The following is an 18,045-nucleotide window of genomic DNA, read 5'->3' as shown; positions in this document are numbered from 1 at the left end:
GTTCCTTTGTCTCTTTCTTTAGGATGTTACTGTTATTCCTTCATGTCCTAATCTCTGCTATTTGTTCTCCTAAGTCTGGTTGAATACATTTTGTATTTCTCCTGATGTCCGGTTTTGTTTTGTGGGGTGGTTTGGTTTTCCCAGATGCATGAATCTCAGTTGTATTTATGTGATCATCTCTTGTTTCTCCCCTTTTCATGCAAACACACTCTCAAGGTTCATGCAAACTGAACACTTTCAATATGTGCCATCAATCACCTGCCTAGGAAGCTTCTTCAGGATCTTTTAATGCAGTACCTTGCATTCTGCATATCTCTTGCCAATGCTATTGCTGATTGTTAGCTTAATTTTGGTTCTCTACTTGCTCTTAGATTACTTATATTCTAATTCAGCTAGTCCCTATGCCTCCCTCAGCTGTGGTACTGGTGTATGCTTCTGCATACCTGGGGTGTTTAGTTTCCTTGAAGTCTGTCCTTTTTATGTTGAGGACACCAGAACTGGACACAGTACTCCAAGTGAGGTCTCACCAGAGTAGAGGGGCAGGATCACCTCCTTCAACCTGCTGGTCATGCTCCTTTTGATGCAGCCCAGGGTATGATTGGCTTTCTGGGCTGCGAACACATGCTGCCAGCTCATGTTAAATTTCTCATCCACCAACACCCCCAAGCCCTTCTCTGCAGGACTGCTCTGAATCCCTTCTCTGCCCAACATGTAGCTGTGCCTGGGATTGCTCTGACCCAGGTGTAGGACCTTACACTTGGCATGGTTAAACTTCATAAGGTTGGCATCAGCCCACTTTACAAGCGTGTCAAGGTCCCTTTGGATGGCATTCCTTCCCTCCAGCATATCAACCGGACCACACAGCTTGGTGTCATCAGCAGACTTGCTGAGGGCACACGCAATCCCACTGTCCATGTCACTGACAAAGATGTTGAACAAGACTCATCCCTGAGGAACACCACTCGTTACTGGTTTCCAGATGGACATTGATCTATTCACCACAACTCTTTGTGTGCAGCCATCTAACCGGTTCTTTAGACACCAAGTGATCCATCTGTCAAACTGATGTCTCTCCAATTTAGAGACAAGATGAATAGGCTGAAATAGATTACTTACAACATTTTGGTTCCCTAGTAAGATATCTCTCATATTCTGCCTATCAGGTGATATCAAAGTCCATTTCCCTCAAGCTTTTTGCTTGTTTGTTAAAATTAAGGATTAGAAGGGGGATATTTAGTGGTGTAAGCAATAGGTTAGCGTTATCAGTAATTAGTGATAGAAAGGAGGCAATTTGTCATATGCTACCTGGCATTCTTTTCTTTAGGCTTCTCTGTTCAGATTTCCTTTCATATCAGTATTTCCCCTAGCTGCTAACATATTGTGTTTTAAAATTTCTCCTCTTGGTCTCCAAGTCACTTCAACATGTGCTGGTATCTTCACAGAGTGGAGCAGAGCTAGTCATATGCACTGCTTGATTTCCCTCTTGACACAGGAGCATTAAGGTAAAACACTGTCAACTTGTAATAAATTAAAGGCAAGTTAATGTGAAGGTTTTGTCTTGTTCTGCTCTATTGTCAGCATGTGTTCAACATTTTAAACTGTTTGTGTTTGTGGTGGTGTTTTTTAGTTTTCCTTCTCCTGAGCTTATGATTGCTCAGTAGACTTTGAATTTATTCCTTGCTTTAATGTAGTTCAGGCAGAGGTGCTGTGCTGGGATTCGTGTCTTTTGAATATCTCATTAGAATTGTGTCATGTTGCTGTGCTTTGTGTTTCCTTGTGTCCTACCAACTCCCAGTTTGTATGTGGTGGCTGTGAAGCTGGCGTGCCACAGCAGTGCCTTTGCCAGCATAATCTTTATTGCCTTTTCTATTATTCATTATGGTATTGAGGTCTAAAAAAAAGTCATATGTTCATGTGTGACTCATTGTGTGACTGATCAATGCATCATTATCTCTCTTCAGCCCTGCTTGATCTACCGCTACTGTGGCCAAACTTGTGCTTTAGAAGTGCAACTCTGCCATGGGAACTTTGTGTATTTGATAGGTTTTATTTGCTCTGGAGAAGAGAAGGCTCTGGGAAGTCCTTGGAACAGCTTCCAGTGCCTAAAGGGGCTACAGGAAACCTGGAGAGGGGCTTTGGACAAGGGCCTGTAAGGACAGGATAAGGGGGAGTGGCTTTAACCTGCCAGAGAGGAGACTGAGATGAGATCTTAGGCAGAAGTTTTTCCCTGTGAGGGTGGTGAGGCACTGGCACAGGTTGCTCAGAGAAGCTGTGGCTGCCCCATCCCTGGAAGTGTTCAAGGCCAGATTGGATAGGGCTTGGAGCAACCTGCTCTAGTGGAAGGTGTCCCTGCCCATGGCAGGGGGTTGGAACTGGGTGAGCTTTAAGGTCCCTTCCAATGCAAACCATTTTAGGAGCCTTTGATGATACCTGACAGTTCAAAGTTTGGGATGCCTCATTGTTAATGTATCCTTATTAATGGGGGTTCAGTGGGTCACCATGGTCAGTGACAAGAAATCCATCCTTTACCTGATGCATGCATCTTCTCCCAAGGGGAAAGATGTAAGACACTTGCAACTGTAGTTATTTTTCTCCCTTTCTAAGGCTGCTTTTGCCATAGGAAACCATTTGCTCTTGCTGTAAGTTTCCGAGGTTCTTGATGTTTTGATAGACATGAGGAGAAGGACAAGAGCTGAGGAAATTCTGAAGCATTGGTGTAGCTTTTGGTATTGCTTCCTTCAGTGCATGTGCACAAACTGATATTAATATAGCTTGAAACACAGGTTAGAGGACAGCCAATGAACCATGTGCTGGAAGACTGGGCAATTTGTGTGTATTTTACATGTTCTAGACAGTGGGATGTGCTAGGAAGTGATAATGGAAAAGGAAAACCCAGCAGGTATACTGATGCTCATTTTTATTTAGAAGCAAAGCTGTCTGGTGGCATGCCAAAAGCTTAGAATTCTTCAATGCTTTTAAAAACATTCACCTAATGATGAGTGAAGAATGATGTGTGTGTTTGCACCCAAACTCTGGTCAATGTATCAGTCCTTGATGTAATTCCAGCTTTTTGAAACCTGCTTAAATTGTGTTGTGCTTTCTGCCTTTTTTGGTGTGCAGTGATGACAACCTAAATGGGTACATGCTCTTGTTTAAGCCATTGTTTAGACTGTGATGAAATGTATACACATTTGTCTTCATCCCCCTTCCTAACCCCCTAACCTACTCCACATCAGGATCTCCTGCAGTGTGCTTTCCTGGTAGACTTGTAGCAAGGCAGAGAGAAAAGGTCCTTGAGAAAGAACCTGAAGAGGCAAATGGGGAGAAACAAAGCTGGGGTCTTGTGTGGGATCATTTGTGATTGGAGTTTTTTGGGGTCTTTTTTCATCCATTTCTTTATTGTGGGTTTGGTGTTTGTTTGTGGCTTTTGTTGTTGTTTTTTTGTTTTTGGCTTTTTTGTGGGTTTTGTGTGGTTTTGGTTTGTTTTGTTTTATTTGGGTTTGGGGGGGGATTTTGTTTGGGTGGTTTTTCTGTGGGTTTTTTTTTTTTTGTTTTTTTTTGTTTGTTTGTTTGTTTGTTGGTTGCTTGGTTTGGTTTTTTTCCTTTTGAATAGGTGAGATAAGGGATAAGGGGTTCCAGTGGCCTGCCCAGAGTCATGCATCAAGTACACTAGACTTCAGCTCTGGATGCCCCAGACAGATCAGGGATCATGCTTTCTGTGAATGCCTCTGAGGCAGGTTTGCTAACCTAGTGACTTACATGTTATATCAGACTCAGATGACAGTCTCTTGAGTGGCTGTCACCATATCCACTTACAGGAGGAAAGAGAATCAGAAGGATGTCTTCTGTTCTGCTGAAGTCCTGAACTTAAGCTAGCAAAGAGCTGCCAGCTTTCTGTGGCCAGCAATGAAGGTCACAACTCTGGCTTTCAGCTATAGCTACCAACAGATTGGGCTGCTTCAACTCCAGTGCTGCTTCAGTTAATCAAGAAGGGGAGCTTTCTTCAGCCTGTTTCCTGCTGCACTTGTTAGATTTGTTTTTTTTTTTTTTTATGTTAGGGAGAACCAGTGTCACAAAGTGACAAATTTGGTGAGGCTGAGAATTGGAGGGTCTAGACATTGTCTGCTCTGTGCTCTGCTCTCTGAGGTGACAAAACAGCTGAAAATGCAAGCTTCCGACTAAGGCATCACTGAATCTTTCAGCAATGTTATCAAAATCTTTCACACACTCAAAACTGTTCTCGGTGTTTTACGCACTCTGCATTAATAGCTTAGTCATGCTGTCTTCCGGCGCTCCTCTCTGTGGTCTACAGCAGGAAACTATTCTGCCTTCTGCAGAGTAGTTCTGTACCTGACTTCCTTTGAAAACAAGCCCACCTCTGACTTAGAAGAAACAAAAGCACTAAGATTAGTTTACAGACAAGAAATGGCACAATTCTGGGCTGTCACTGTACCAGCTCAGTTATGTGAAGCTGGTGGTTGGCTGACAAGGATCTGCCCCTGCTTCCAGCACACCCTGCTTGTAACATCTTTCTGTAGCCCATGGGATGATCTTAGGTGTGTGTGTATGTATATGTATATATGTATATATATATATATGATATGGATGTAGCCTTGGGTGTCAGCCCAAGATCTAGTTTCCACAGCAGGACTACCCTGTGTGACTGAGCTGCTCAGTCTCTTGATTTGTCCCTCCAAAATGCTTTTGGGGTTTATGTTTTATTAATGTATGAGGTACTTTATGTATTACTGCAGTTTACTACAAGGAGTTGATCTCCCTATAATTTGAGGACTTTCATTGGTTTCTGGGTAAGTAATATAGGTAAATCCTTATCCTTTCTGAAGCAGACTATTATTTAAATTTACTAGAAAAAGTTTAAAAACCAATGTGTTGTTTGTGGTGTTTCTTTGCAGTTCTATACCTCTCTGGTACCCAGAGTCCACACATTCCTTACAGCACTGTCTGTTCTGAAATTTCTTGATATTTTTTTCCTCTTAAATTTTGAATGCTGATATTGGGAATCCTTTTGTCAAAATTTAACTAATTAATTTATTGTTAAGGTCTGTAACTTTCAGGGCAGCAAAGAAGATTAACTTGAATTAATTGAAGGATTTATTTTTAAGCCTCCAAATGAGCTTGCCAAAACTTAATATGGTATAGCTTATCAATTTTATTCCACGTGCTTGTATCCCTTAAGGCTGTAGGATTAGTGTTCCCTGCCATCTGCAGGGCATTATCCTTATCCTACTGCCACTTCTGAAACAGCGCATTATACTCTGATCCTTGGGCAACTGCTGAGATCTACTGCTCTGCCACACCACATCAACCTCCTGGAGGCAACTCCTGTTCAGCTGCCCTGGAGCTATCAAATGCAACTATCTGGTTAAAAGATTCTTATCTCAGAAGTGTAGTCATTTGCCTCGAAGCCTAACATGGAGCTTTGTCTCTGAATAGAAATGTAATGACCTGTCAACAGCTTGGGGAGATGAGAACCAGGAAGCATGATTGATACCAGCATTGAATGGGTGGCTTAGACATAAAGTGAAGCTGAGGTTTTCTGGAGGCTGGGGTACTAAGGACAGTTCCACCTAAATGATTGTGAGGTGACAAATTAGGACCTCTGAGATGGGGAAAGTGGTAATTGCTTCAGTTTCTTCTTCAGAAAGAGCTGTAGCAGAATAGTCTCTGGTGCCTACTTTGGAGATACCCGTTTAAGTGAGAACGTAAAGTTTGCTTTACATCGATGTTGCAATTTTAGCATTCCTGTACTGGTTTAATAAACAGATTTAAGGGAGGTAAAAAGACAAAATAGTCCAACAGTGATAAACTCTGACTTTCACAATGAGTCTATGTAAAAATCACAGAATCCCAGACTGGTTTGGGTTGGAAGGGAGCTTAAAGCTGATCCAGTTCCAACCTGCTGCCACAGGCAGGGACACCTTCCACTAGACCAGGTTGCTCCAAGCCCTGTCCAACCTGGCCTTGAACACTGTCAGGGGTGGGGCAGCCACAGCTTCTCTGGGCAACCTGTGCCGGGGCCTTGCCACCCTCATGGGGAAGAAACTACTGTGGTGGTACTTAGTGTCTATTGTGTCTTCCTCCTTTGACTGTTACATCAAGTCAAATGAGAGATCAGCTACTCAGTGTTTCTGACCATGCTAAAATTGCCTAGAGGAGACTGTAGGTTTAAAGCCCAATTTAAGCATAAGCCCTGCACACCCCTGGGGGGGTTTCACTGCTAAGTACCTTGGCAGAAGCTGGAAACTTTCCAGATGTGATCAGTCTCTTTACCTTTTTGTGGAACAGGCATGATCAGTCTGCTTTTGGTTTAGGGTGCTCTGACTACAGCAAGAGAACAAATGACTGTGGTAATGGCTTTGTCCGTCAGATGGTGACACACTGCACAGGAGTAAATGCTGTCTTCCACTGAGGTTTTTACACTAGCTCTAACTCTCCAGGATTCTTTAAAAGAAATAAGAGTTGAATTAGGGGTTTGTTTTCAATTGCACAATTCAGTGCTTGGTTACTGCGTGCACAAGGACTGGCACAGCATTTACTTGCCCTTCCCGAAGGCTGTGGTCCACTTACGCATGTGCTGCATGGTAGCCATCCTGCATGCCAAGTAGTTGTTTCTCTTTAGTTGCACTAGTCTGAAGAATGGGGTTGATTGAAGAATAGGGTTGTAAATGAGTAATCTCAAGGATGTTAGGCTTTGTTAGCAACTATAGAGAAAAGGAAATTACTAAAATAAGCTCTGCCAGAACCCCCTGGTGGTTACTGATATGACAACGATCCTAAAACAAAGTGATGAAGAAATAACCACACGGGGGGGGGGGGGGGGGGGGTGTTCAAAAGCCCACTGATGCGGAGGGTTGACCAATGTACAAGGGGGTTGTGCAAGAAGGGATAAAGGAATTTTGCCTGTTTAACAGAAAGCATTGTTTGCAAATACCTATTGATTTGGAGAAAATTCCAGGAACAAACTCGCCAACAGAGTTTCAAGCTGACAAGCAGGTATTCTTTATTGCGGCACCGGGAGACACGGGGGATAGCTCCTCCTAACGTGTGTCCCTGTATTGCCATGCAGGCCATCCTTATATGGTCACTGGGCATATTGCATCATTTTCCAGAAAGTTTCCCACATGCATACAAAAATGTGACTGTGGTCTTTAAGGGTCGTTTACTTTTCCCAACAATCTTCATAACCACCTAATTTATTAACACCACAAACATAGCAATCATCCTGTCCTTCTACTTATCAGTTTAACTGTGCCCATCGTGGATGTCTGCTAGTCCCAGATACTTCCCATCCCCAGGTCCTGTTTTAATATTCTGCTTTTTTTACACCTTTTGTACTAAGGTCCTAAGGACTTGAAACTATGTCAACTACCTTCAAGCACTGCAGTTATTTTCCATTACAAAACCATCACACTTAACATTACTTAGAACTGATTACGTTTTGTGCTTTTGTGCCTCCTTGTCTCAAATCCCCCCTTTTTCTGTCCTTTTGCAAATTCTTTTGCAACATTTTATACACTGCCATTACCATTCAGAGTCTTTTTGAAATAGTTTCCTGTTTCTACTTGATGCTTAAATTTCATTTCTTTTTCCAATCTTCATAACTTATCATAGATTGTTTACAGTTCCAGAAAGAAAATTTTGTTATACCACAAGTAATCAATATTAAAACAATTAATATTAGTATTCCTGCAAACAGTTGCCTTAACCAGGAGAGATCAGGTAACCATGAAGTTAACTTTTTCCATATTTCTTCAAATCCTCAGGAGGTATCATCCTTGGCCATTTTATGAAATATTTTACTTTGTTTCCAGATTTCCTTCAGATCTGTTTCAGGAACAGCAACTTTCATTGATTCTTGTTCCACTTGGATTATATCAATGGTTTTACTTTCTGTTTCCTCTATGGTTGCTGAGATATTTATGATTGCCTTCTCTAATTTACTTACTCCCAAAGATGGAATTAGCCATCTCGCAAAACTGAAATTAACCAATACCATCCTTTCCCTTCAGGAGCAGGCCACCACTGAACCACAATACCACCTATATTAATAGTGTGATTGCAATTTGAATAGTGACTTACACCTGTGGCATTTAAACAATCTTATACTCTGTTTCCTGGTGTAATACATCTTTGTACACAGGTATAACATTCTTTACTTGGATTGGGATTAACTATTCCAAATCTTAAATTTGTCCATGAGATAGTATTGGAAATTGGAACGCCAATTAATGGAAGGCCCTGATCTTCTCCTGATTCAGGCAACTATGCACACACCCAACAGTCACTACGATTAAAAACGTTAGTGACATTCTGCACTAATTTCAGGTATAAGTTCTGGTCCTAAGCTTGTGTGCCAGTTATCATGAGTCCAAATTATGACAGATGCAATTTCATACGTAAGGGTCCTGAAGGTTCGATCTGCCATGTCTTCTCTGGTTCTGGTGCTTGCTTTATTCTTGAATAATGTGTCCAAGCAGGTTGTTCCTTTATCTTCACTGCTGTAAAGGTGGCCAGTAATATCTGGTACGGTCCGTTCCACTTCTCCTGTAGAGGATCTCAATTCTTAACATAAACCCAGTCTCTGGATCTAAAAGGGTGAGTTGGATAATCCATGCCTCTCGCTCTTGTCCCCAGTATTCTCTTATTTCTAATTGTTTTCCCAGATTGACCAGAAACTCTCGGAGATAGCCTATTCCCACTTCCAGAAGACTTTCTCCTTTAAACTGGGACTGATATGGTCTTCCATATAAAATTTTACATGGGCTAACCTCTTCTTTCGACCGAGGTTTAGTTTGAATTCTTAATAGAGCCAGTGATAAGGCTTGGTACCAATATTAATTAATTTCCTGACATGTATTTTACCAGTCTGTTCTTTGATCAGATGGTTCATCTTTTCTACTTGCCCACTGGCCTGAGGCCTGTATGGAACAATCAAGTCTTACAGTTTATCTCAATGCAATCTTCTGAGAAAGTCTTAATTTCACATTATAATCCCAGGCACAAACACAGGCTGGGGGAGATTGGATGGAGCAGTCCTGAGGAGAAGGATTTGGGGGTATTGGGTGATGAGAAGCTCCCCGTGGCCCAGCTTCAGTGTGTGCTTGAGCCCAGAAACACCACACTCCCCCCACACCCCTCAGCCCCCCTGCCATGTGCTGGGCTGCACCTGCAGAGCATGAGCAGCAGGTCAAGGGAGGGGATTCTCCCCCTCTGCTGCATTCTGGGGAGGTACTCCCCTCCTGCAGTCTTGCTCCAGCTCTGGGGCAACAACACAGGAGGGATGTGGGAGCTGTTGGACCTGAGTCCAGATAGGACAGGCTGTTGGAGCCAGAGGAGGTGACGGAGATACTGCCAGGGCTGGAGCAGCTCTTCTCTGGAGCCAGGGTGAGAGAGCTGGGCTGGTTCAACCTGGAGAAGGGAAGGCTCTGGTGAGTCCTTTGATTCGGAGAAAACTCCAGGAACAAACTTGCCAACAAAGTTTTCAAGCTGACAAGCAGGTATTCTTTATTGCGGTGCCGGGAGACACGGGGGATAGCTCCACCTAACGTGTGTCCCCCTGTTGCTCCACAAGCTGTCCTTATATAGTCCCTGGGCATATATACATTACGTCATTTTCCAGAAAGTTCCCCGCATGCGTACAGAATTGTGGTGGTGGTCTCTGAGGGTCGTTTACTTCTTCCAACAATCTTCATCACTTCTGGCAGCCTTTGGAGCACGCGCAGTAGATGCTTATACCAGTTTAATTCACAGAATCACAGAATCCCAAGGGTTGGAAGGGACCTAAAAAGATCATCTAGTCCAACCCCCCTGCAAGAGCAGGGTAACCTACAGTACATCACACAGGAACTTGTCCAGGCGGGCCTTGAATATCTCCAGTGTAGGAGACTCCACAACCCCCCTGGGCAACCTGTTCCAGTGCTCTGTCACTTACAGTAAAGAAGTTCTTCCTGATGTTAATGTGGAACTTCCTATGTTCCAGTTTACACCCATTGCCCCTTGTCCTATCACTGGATATCACTGAAAAAAGCCTAGCTCCATCATCCTGACACCTACCCTTCACATATTTGTAAACATTGATGAGGTCACCCCTCAGTCTCCTCTTTTGCAACCTAAGAGACCCAGCTCCCTCAGCCTCTCCTCATAAGGGAGATGTTCCACTCCCTTAATCATCTTTGTGGCTCTGCGCTGGACTCCTTCAAGCAATTCCCTGTCCTTCTTGAACAGAGGGGCCCAGAACTGGACGCAATATTCCAGATGCGGCCTCACCAAGGCTGAGTAGAGGGGGAGGAGAACCTCTCTTGACCTACTAACCACACCCTTTCTAATGCACCCTAAGATGCCATTTGCCTTCTTGGCCACAAGAGCACATTGCTGGCTCATGGTCATCCTCCTATCCACCAGGACCCCCAGGTCCCTTTCCCCTTCACTACTTTCCAGCAGGTCAACCCCCAACCTGTACTGGTACATGGGGTTGTTCTTCCCCAGATGCAAGACTCTACACTTGCCCTTGTTAAATTTCATCAAGTTCCTCCCCGCCCAACTCTCCAGCCTGTCCAGGTCTCGCTGAATGGCAGCACAGTCCTCTGGTGTGTCAGCCACTCCTCCCAGTTTTGTGTCATCAGCAAACTTGCTGAGGGTGCACTCAGTTCCCTCATCCAGGTCATTGATGAAAATATTAAACAGCACCGGTCCCAGCACCGACCCCTGAGGAACTCCACTAGTCACAGACCTCCAGCTAGATTCTGCGCCATTGACCACAACTCTCTGCCTTCTTCCTTTCAACCAGTTCTCGATCCACCTCACTACTTGATCATCAAGCCCACACTTCCTTAGCTTATCTATGAGGATGCTGTGGGAGACAGTATCAAATGCCTTACTGAAATCAAGAAAAACTACATCTACCGCTCTACCATCATCCCTCCACCTAGTCACTTCCTCATAGAAGGCTATAAGGTTGGTCATACATGACTTCCCCCTCATAAAACCATGTTGGCTGTTCTTAATGACCCCCTCATCCTTGATATGCCTAGTGATGGAGTCAAGAATAAGTTGTTCCATCATCTTTCCAGGGATGGAGGTAAGGCTGACCAGTCTATAATTACCCGGGTCCTCCTTCTTGCCCTTCTTATAGATTGGTGTGACCTTTGCCATCCGCCAATCCTCAGGCACCTCGCCCATTTCCCACGACTTACCAAAGATGATGGAGAGTGGCCTAGCAATGACCTCCGCCAGCTCCCTCAGCACCCGTGGGTGCATTCCATCCGGACCCATCGATTTACAGATGTCCAGTTTGCATAGCTGATCCCTAACCCAATCCTCATCTACCAAAGCAAACTCCTCCTTTGTCCTGACTCCTTCTGGGGCTATAGAAATCCGGGGCCCTCGGGGAGAGTCTGCAGGAGTAAAGACAGAGGCAAAGAAGGCATTCAGCACCTCTGCCTTCTTTATATCCTCTGTCTCCAGGGTACCCACTTCGTTCAGCAGTGGGCCTATATTGCCTCTTGTTTTAGTTTTATTTGCTACGTATTTGAAGAAGCCCTTTCTATTGTCTTTAACCCGACTAGCAAGATTGAGTTCCAAGGAGGCCTTAGCTGTCCTAATTGCCTCCCTACATCCTCTAACAACTGTCCTATATTCCTCCCAAGCGGCCAGCCCCTCCTTCCATAATCCATAGATTCTCCTTTTCCACTTGAGTTTGCCCAGCAGCTCCTTGTTTAACCACGCCGGTCTCCTAGATCCCTTACTTGACTTCCTACTCATTGGGACGCTCCGATCCTGAGTTTGGAAGAAGCGGTCCTTGAATGCTAACCAACTATCTTGAGCCCCTTTACCGCCTAGTACACTTTCCCATGAGACTTCCCTTAGCAGTTGACTGAAGAGGCCAAAGTTGGCCCTTCGGAAATCCAGAACTGTGGCTTTGCTAGGTATTCTATTCCTCCCACACAGGATCCTAAACTCCACCATCTCATGGTCACTGCAGCCAAGGCTGCCATTGACCGTCACCACTTCGACCAAACCCTCCTTGTTGGCGAGTACTAAATCTAGCAGCGCTGCTCCCCTAGTTGGTACGTCCACCATTTGCATTAAGAAATTATCATCAATGCACTCGAGGAACCTCCTAGACTGTGAATGACTGGCTGTGTGAGTCTTCCAGCAAATATCGGGGTAATTAAAGTCCCCCACGACGACTAAGGCATGTAGTCACGAGGCTACTTCCAGTTGCCTGTAGAAAGCCTCATCAACTCCTTCGTCCTGATCAGGAGGTCTGTAATAGACCCCCACAACTGTATCACCCGTGCCAGTCAGCCCCTTGATTCGTACCCACAGACATTCCACTTGCTCCTCATCCGACCCCGGACAGAACTCAATACATTCTAGTTGCTCTCTCACGTAAAGAGCAACTCCACCACCTCGCTTCGCTGACCTATCTTTCCTAAAAAGGACATAGCCATCCATGACCACATTCCAGTCATGTGAACTGTCCCACCATGTCTCTGTAATCGCCACTAGATCATAACCTTTAGCCCGCACACAGACTTCTAACTCCTCCTGTTTATTCCCCATGCTGCGTGCATTGGTGTACAGGCATTTCAGGGAGCCAGTCCTAGTACCCTTTTTCCCCTGCGGGACAGGGTCTAAAGAGCTATCCTTTCCCACAAGTGAAACAAGAGATTGATAGTCCTCCTTAGCCCGCCATCCTTCAATCCCTAGCATGTTCCTCTTGGGCTTGTCCCCAACAGGCCCAGTTAAATCCCCTCCCCCCTTCATAACTAGTTTAAAGCCCTGTCAATAAGCCCTGCTAACTCCTGCCCCAAAACCCTTTTTTTTCTCTGGGACTGGTGTATCCCGCCTGTCACCAGCAAACCAGGTGTCCCATACAGCAGCCCGTGACTGAAAAACCCAAACCCCTGCCTTTGGCACCAGTCACGTAGCCATACATTAACCTGCAGAGTCTTCTTATATATCCCTTCACCCTCGCTTGCAACAGGTATGGAGGCAAACACCACTTGCGCTCCAGACCCTTTAACCAGCCGTCCCAGGGCCCTGTAGTCTCTCTTCATTGCCCTTACGTTCCTCGTAATAATTTCGTCACTGCCAACCTGAAAAACCAGCAGTGGGTAGTAGTCAGACGGCTGCACCAGTTCAGAGAGCTTCTTTTTAACATCTCTAATCCGAGCCCCAGGCAGGCAGCAGACCTCCCTGTGGGGTGGATCCGGTCGACAAATGGGCCCTTCTGTTCCCCTCAGAAGGGAGTCACCCACCACAATTACTCTTCTTTTCTTCTTGGTTGGGGAAGTTCTGAGGTATGTGGGTGAGTGACTAGCCCTGGGTGACTCACTAGATAGATTTGCCTCACCATCTCCATCCACCTGGCCCTGAATTTCCAAGACCTCGTACCTGTTATTCAAGGGCAACTGGGAGGGAGGAAGGGATTGTGAGGGTTTTCGCTTACCTCTCCGAGGAGGAACCTCCCTCCATCCATCCTTGTCCATTAAGCTCTCTCCTTCTGTCTGATGGTAGGAGGGAAGGGGATCCATAGCTTGTTGAACCACTTCCCTCTGCCCTTGCCTTAGGGTGTGGTTCCACCAATCTATTTCACTTTCACACTCTCTAATGGCTCTCAACCTTTCTACCTCCTCCCTCAGTTCAGCCACCTGCCTGAGCAGGTCATTTATTTGCTCACAGCAAACACAAGCAGTATCACTGGCTCCCTCCAATACAAGTGCCAGGCTCAGGCATTCGCTGCAGCCAGAGACCTGCACAGCTGCATGTCTGCAGGAAGGCTCAGTCTGGATACCCACATTAGTACTCACTACAGCTTTCGATCGTGTTGTAACCATGATCTATCTGGTCAATCAATCCGTCTACGTCCCTCAGCACTCCTTCCCCCTCCTGTACTCCAGGCGAGTCCTCTCGATGAGGCGGTTGGAACGCTTCCCTGCCCGCTCGCCTGCCCGCGCGAACTGCCGCGCAAACTGCCTCGACCCTCTGCCTCGACGCTCTCTGTTTGCTGGCTCTGTTCGCCGCGCTCCCTGGGAAGGTTTTTTAGCCACTCCCAGCTGGTGCCACTCCTCCTGGCTCCGCCCCCTGTGAGTCAGCCCCTCGCGGGAGCTGAGCTTCCGAGTCCTGGGCAAGTCCTGTTGAGGACTTGAGGCTCCCTCCTCAGTGGCTCTTGTCGCTCTGAGGTGAGGCTCCTGGACGCTGATCTCTCCCCTCTCCGCTCCGGTGTTGCAGGCGTCCTCTCTCAAGCTACTCGGTTCGTTAGCACAGGAGACATAATAATCCTCCTATCCTCCTACTTATCAGTTAGTTTAACTGTAGCCCATCCTGGACACCTGCCGTTCCCAGATACTCCTTATCCCTGTGTCCTGTTCTTCTAGCCTGTTTTTCTTAAAACTCTGTCAACTATAACAATTTATCTTGTACAAGAATGCTCAGTGTGTTCTCTAGCTGCACTCTTTTTTTTTCTATGTATCATGCACTTTAGTAATTTTTCATTGCTACTGTTACAAAGCCATCAAACTTAACATTACTTAAAACTGATTCTAAAGGTTTATATATTCCATTTTGTGATTTTCTGTCCCCCTTGTTTCACCTTGCAACAGCTTCCAGTGCCTAAAGGGGCTACAAGAAACCTGGAGAAAGACTTTGGACAAGGGTCTGTAGGGAAAGGATAAGGATGATTAGCTTTAACCTGCCAGAGAGGAGATTGAGATGAGCTCTTAGACAGAAATTCTTCCCTGTGAGGGTGGTGAGGTGCTGGCACAGGTTGCCCAGAGAAGCTGTGGTTGCCCCATCCTTGGCAATGTTCAAGGCCAGGTTGGACTGGGCTTGGAGCAACTTGGTCTAGTGGAAGGTGTCTCTGCCCATGGCAGGGGTTTGGTAATGGACAAGCTTTAAGGTCCCTTCCAACCCAAACCTGTCTGGGATTCTATGGTTCTGTGATAATTATATTTATTTTATTGGAAATTCTTGGGTTTTGTCACCTATCCCAGTTTTTTTCCACCCTGATATCCTCTCCATATTATAAAAGCTTGTACTTGAAAACAGGCTGCTTCCCCCTCTCATTCCTGTATTGAAGTAAAATATCTTGCAGCAATTCATCAGCTGTGTTTCCTTCTTGTGGTAGTTAGAACTTTTCATCCACTGGCATGACAAGTATTTCCATCTCTTCTGACATTTTAGGAGTATTGTGTCTTTGGGAAAGAAATACTGAGGAAATATTTGTAGTTATTTTATCTCTTTAATAAGGAGCTGCTGGCCAAAACTCTATTTTGCATTTGAAAAGCTGTCAGCTTCACTGTGTGGTTTGCTGACTGAGCTTCTGAGTTACTCTGCTCTTGAGAGGAGAAACTGTTGGTCTTACTCTTGTAACAGTGGCAGAAGCTGGAAAAGCTTATTTGTGTGTGAGAGGTTCTTTTTGTTTCCTTGGCATTTCACTCCCATTTCATGGAAAGGAAAGGCAATTTCCATCATGAGGCAGTATTAGGGTTGGCTGTAAGTGAATATTTGAGGGGATGAATCACTGGCTCTTGGGCTGCACACTGCAGAGAGAAGGAGGCTAGTGCCACTTGGAGCTGACTAAATGGGCATACTCCGTGGGTTGATGCAGAGGAGGCCGCTCTTGGGTCTGCTGGGCATCCTCACTGCCCTGCAACTGCATATCCACTTGGACAGCACTTTGTTCCACTGGAGGATGAGCTCATTTTGCCCACTTGGGTTTCCCGCAGTGGCAAGCTGGTCAGCCTATGTAGATTGCAGCTCCTTTGTGCATCTGTGTATGTGCTTGAGCCTGCCAGGAGAGTGGCTGCTTCACTGTGGTGGGGAAGGAAGGAGGGAGGGAAGGAAGAGAGGAAGGAAGGGAGGGAGGGAGGAAGGAAGGAGAGAGGAAGGGAGGGATGGAGGGAAGGGAGGGAGGAAGGAAGGCAGGGAGGGAAGGAAGGAGGGAGGGAGGAAGGGAGGAGGGATGGAGGGAAGGGATGAAGAAAGGAAGGCAGGGAAGGAAGGGAGAGGAGGGAAGGAAGGCAGGACGGAAGGAGGGAGGAAGGAAGGAGGGAGGGAAGGGAGGAAGGAAGGAGGGAGGAAGGGAGGAGGGATGGAGGGAAGGGATGAAGAAAGGAAGGCAGGGAAGGAAGGAAGGGAGAGAAGGAGGGAAGGAAGGGAGGAAGGAAGGAGGGAGGAAGGGAAGGGAGGAAAGAAGGAAGGAATGGACTGAGGGAGGAAGGAAGGAATTAAGGAAGGGAGAGAGGAAGGAAGGAAGGAGGGAAGAGAGGAAGGGAGGAAAGAAGGGAGGGAGGAAGGAAGGAGGAAGGGATGAAGGAAGGGAGGAAGGAAGGGAGAGAGGAAGGAAGGAGGAAGGGATGAAGGAAGGGAGGGAGGAAGGTAGGGAGGCAAGGGTGGGAGGGAGGAAGGAGGGAGGGAGAAAGGAGGAAGGGAGGGAGGGAAGGAAGTGAAGGGAGGGAGGGAAGGAAGTGAAGGGAGGGAGTGAGGTAGGGAAGGAAGGGAGGAAGGAGGGAGGAAGGAGGGAGGGAGGGAAGGAAAGAGGAAGGGAAGGAGGGAGGAAGGAAGGAGAGATGGAGGGAGGGAAGGAAGGAGGAAGGGAAGGAGGGAGGAAGGAAGGAGAGATGGAGGAAGGAAGGAAGGAGGAAGGGAGGAAGTAAGGGAGGGAGGGAAGGAAGGAGGGAGGAGGGAGGGAAGGAAGGGAGGGAAGAAGGAGGGAGGGAAGAAGGAAGGAGAGATGGAGGGGGAAGGAAGGAGGGAGGGGAGGGAGGAGGGAGGGAAGGAAGGAGGAAGGGAGGAAGGAAGGAGGGAGGGAAGGGAGGGAGGAACGAAGGAAGAAAGGAAGGGAGGGAGGAACGAAGGAAGAAAGGAAGGGAGGGAGGGAAGGACGGAAGGAAGGAGGGAGGGAAGGGAGGGAGGAAAGAGGGAGGGAAGGAAGGAGGGAGGGAGGAACGAAGGCAGAAAGGAAGGGAGGGAGGGAAGGACGGAAGGAAGGAGGGAGGGAAGGAAGGAAGGATGGAGGGAGGGAAGGAAGGGAGGAAGGAAGGAGGGAGGAAGGTAAGGGAGGGAGGGAAGGGAGGAAGGAAGAAAGTAAGGAAGGAAGGAATGAGGGAGGAAGGGAAGGGATGGAGGGAAGGAAGGAGGGAGGGAAGGAAGGAAAGGAAGGGAGGGAGGGAAGGGATGGAGGGAAGGAAGGAGGAAGGAAAGGAAGGGAGGGAGGGAAGGAAGGGATGGAGGGAAGGAAGGAGGGAGGGAGAGAGGAAGGATGGAAGGAAGGAGTGAGAGAAGGGGGGAGGGAGGAAGGGAGGGAGGGAAGGAAGGAAAGGGAGGGAGGGAAGGCAGGGTGGAAGGAAGGAGGGAGGGAGGAAGGAGGGAGGGAGAGAGGAAGGATGGAAGGAAGGAGTGAGAGAAGGGGGGGAGGGAGGAAGGGAGGGAAGGAAGGAAAGGAGGGAGGGAAGGAAGGAAAGGAAGGAGGGAGGGATGGATGGAAGGGAGGAAAGACAGAAGGGAGGGAGGAAGGAAGGAGGGAGGGAGGAAGGAAGGAAGGAGGAAGGGAGGCAGGAAGGAGGGATGGAGGGATGGAAGAATGGAAGGGAGGGATGGAGGAAGGAAGGAAGAAGGAAGGAAGGAAGGATGGACTACAGAGCCCTGGGAGAGGTGTTTAGGGTCTTTGTAGCTCTGTCTTTTCATCAGTTCTCCAGGATATAGGGGAGGACCTTAAAAAGGCTAGGAGGATTGGCCAGGTTAATAAATGGTTAGAACAGTGGTGCCATAGTCAGGGGTTTGGGCATTTAGAACATGGGACTCGATTTGTGAGGTCTGACAACAAAGGGGAAGAGCTGTTTTTGTAGGAGGTGTGCCAGGCCGGTCAACATAGCTTAAAACTAGATGTGTTGGGGGTGGGAGGCATCATTCCATCCCAACATACCTAGTCAGTTGCCAGCACCTATAATAAATGCTCAGAGTGATGTAGAGATATTTCAGCTGCTCCAGCCAATGAGCCGGCTTCATTTGGAGCTTGGC

At 46.8% G+C, this 18,045-nt stretch overlaps 1 protein-coding gene across 9 annotated transcripts in view; it reads left to right on the top strand.

Annotated features, from left to right (window-relative positions):
* LOC136004317 (RING finger and SPRY domain-containing protein 1) overlaps positions 1-18,045 on the top strand; it is a 66,485-nt gene that overhangs the window by 3,299 nt on the left and 45,141 nt on the right. For 2 of the 9 annotated variants that reach the window (XM_065660712.1, XM_065660713.1), the window contains exon 2: positions 1,443-1,502. The exons of the other annotated variants lie outside the window; for them this stretch is intronic. The gene's annotated coding sequence lies outside the window, so the exon portion shown is untranslated. The remainder of the gene's footprint in view (positions 1-1,442; positions 1,503-18,045) is intronic. 9 annotated transcript variants of the gene reach the window in all.

Source organism: Lathamus discolor, chromosome W (assembly GCF_037157495.1).
Source record: "Lathamus discolor isolate bLatDis1 chromosome W, bLatDis1.hap1, whole genome shotgun sequence".
In the NCBI taxonomy this organism is placed as follows: domain Eukaryota; kingdom Metazoa; phylum Chordata; class Aves; order Psittaciformes; family Psittacidae; genus Lathamus; species Lathamus discolor.
Note: the sequence above shows the minus strand (reverse complement) of the source record. Positions and strands in the feature narration are given on the sequence as shown.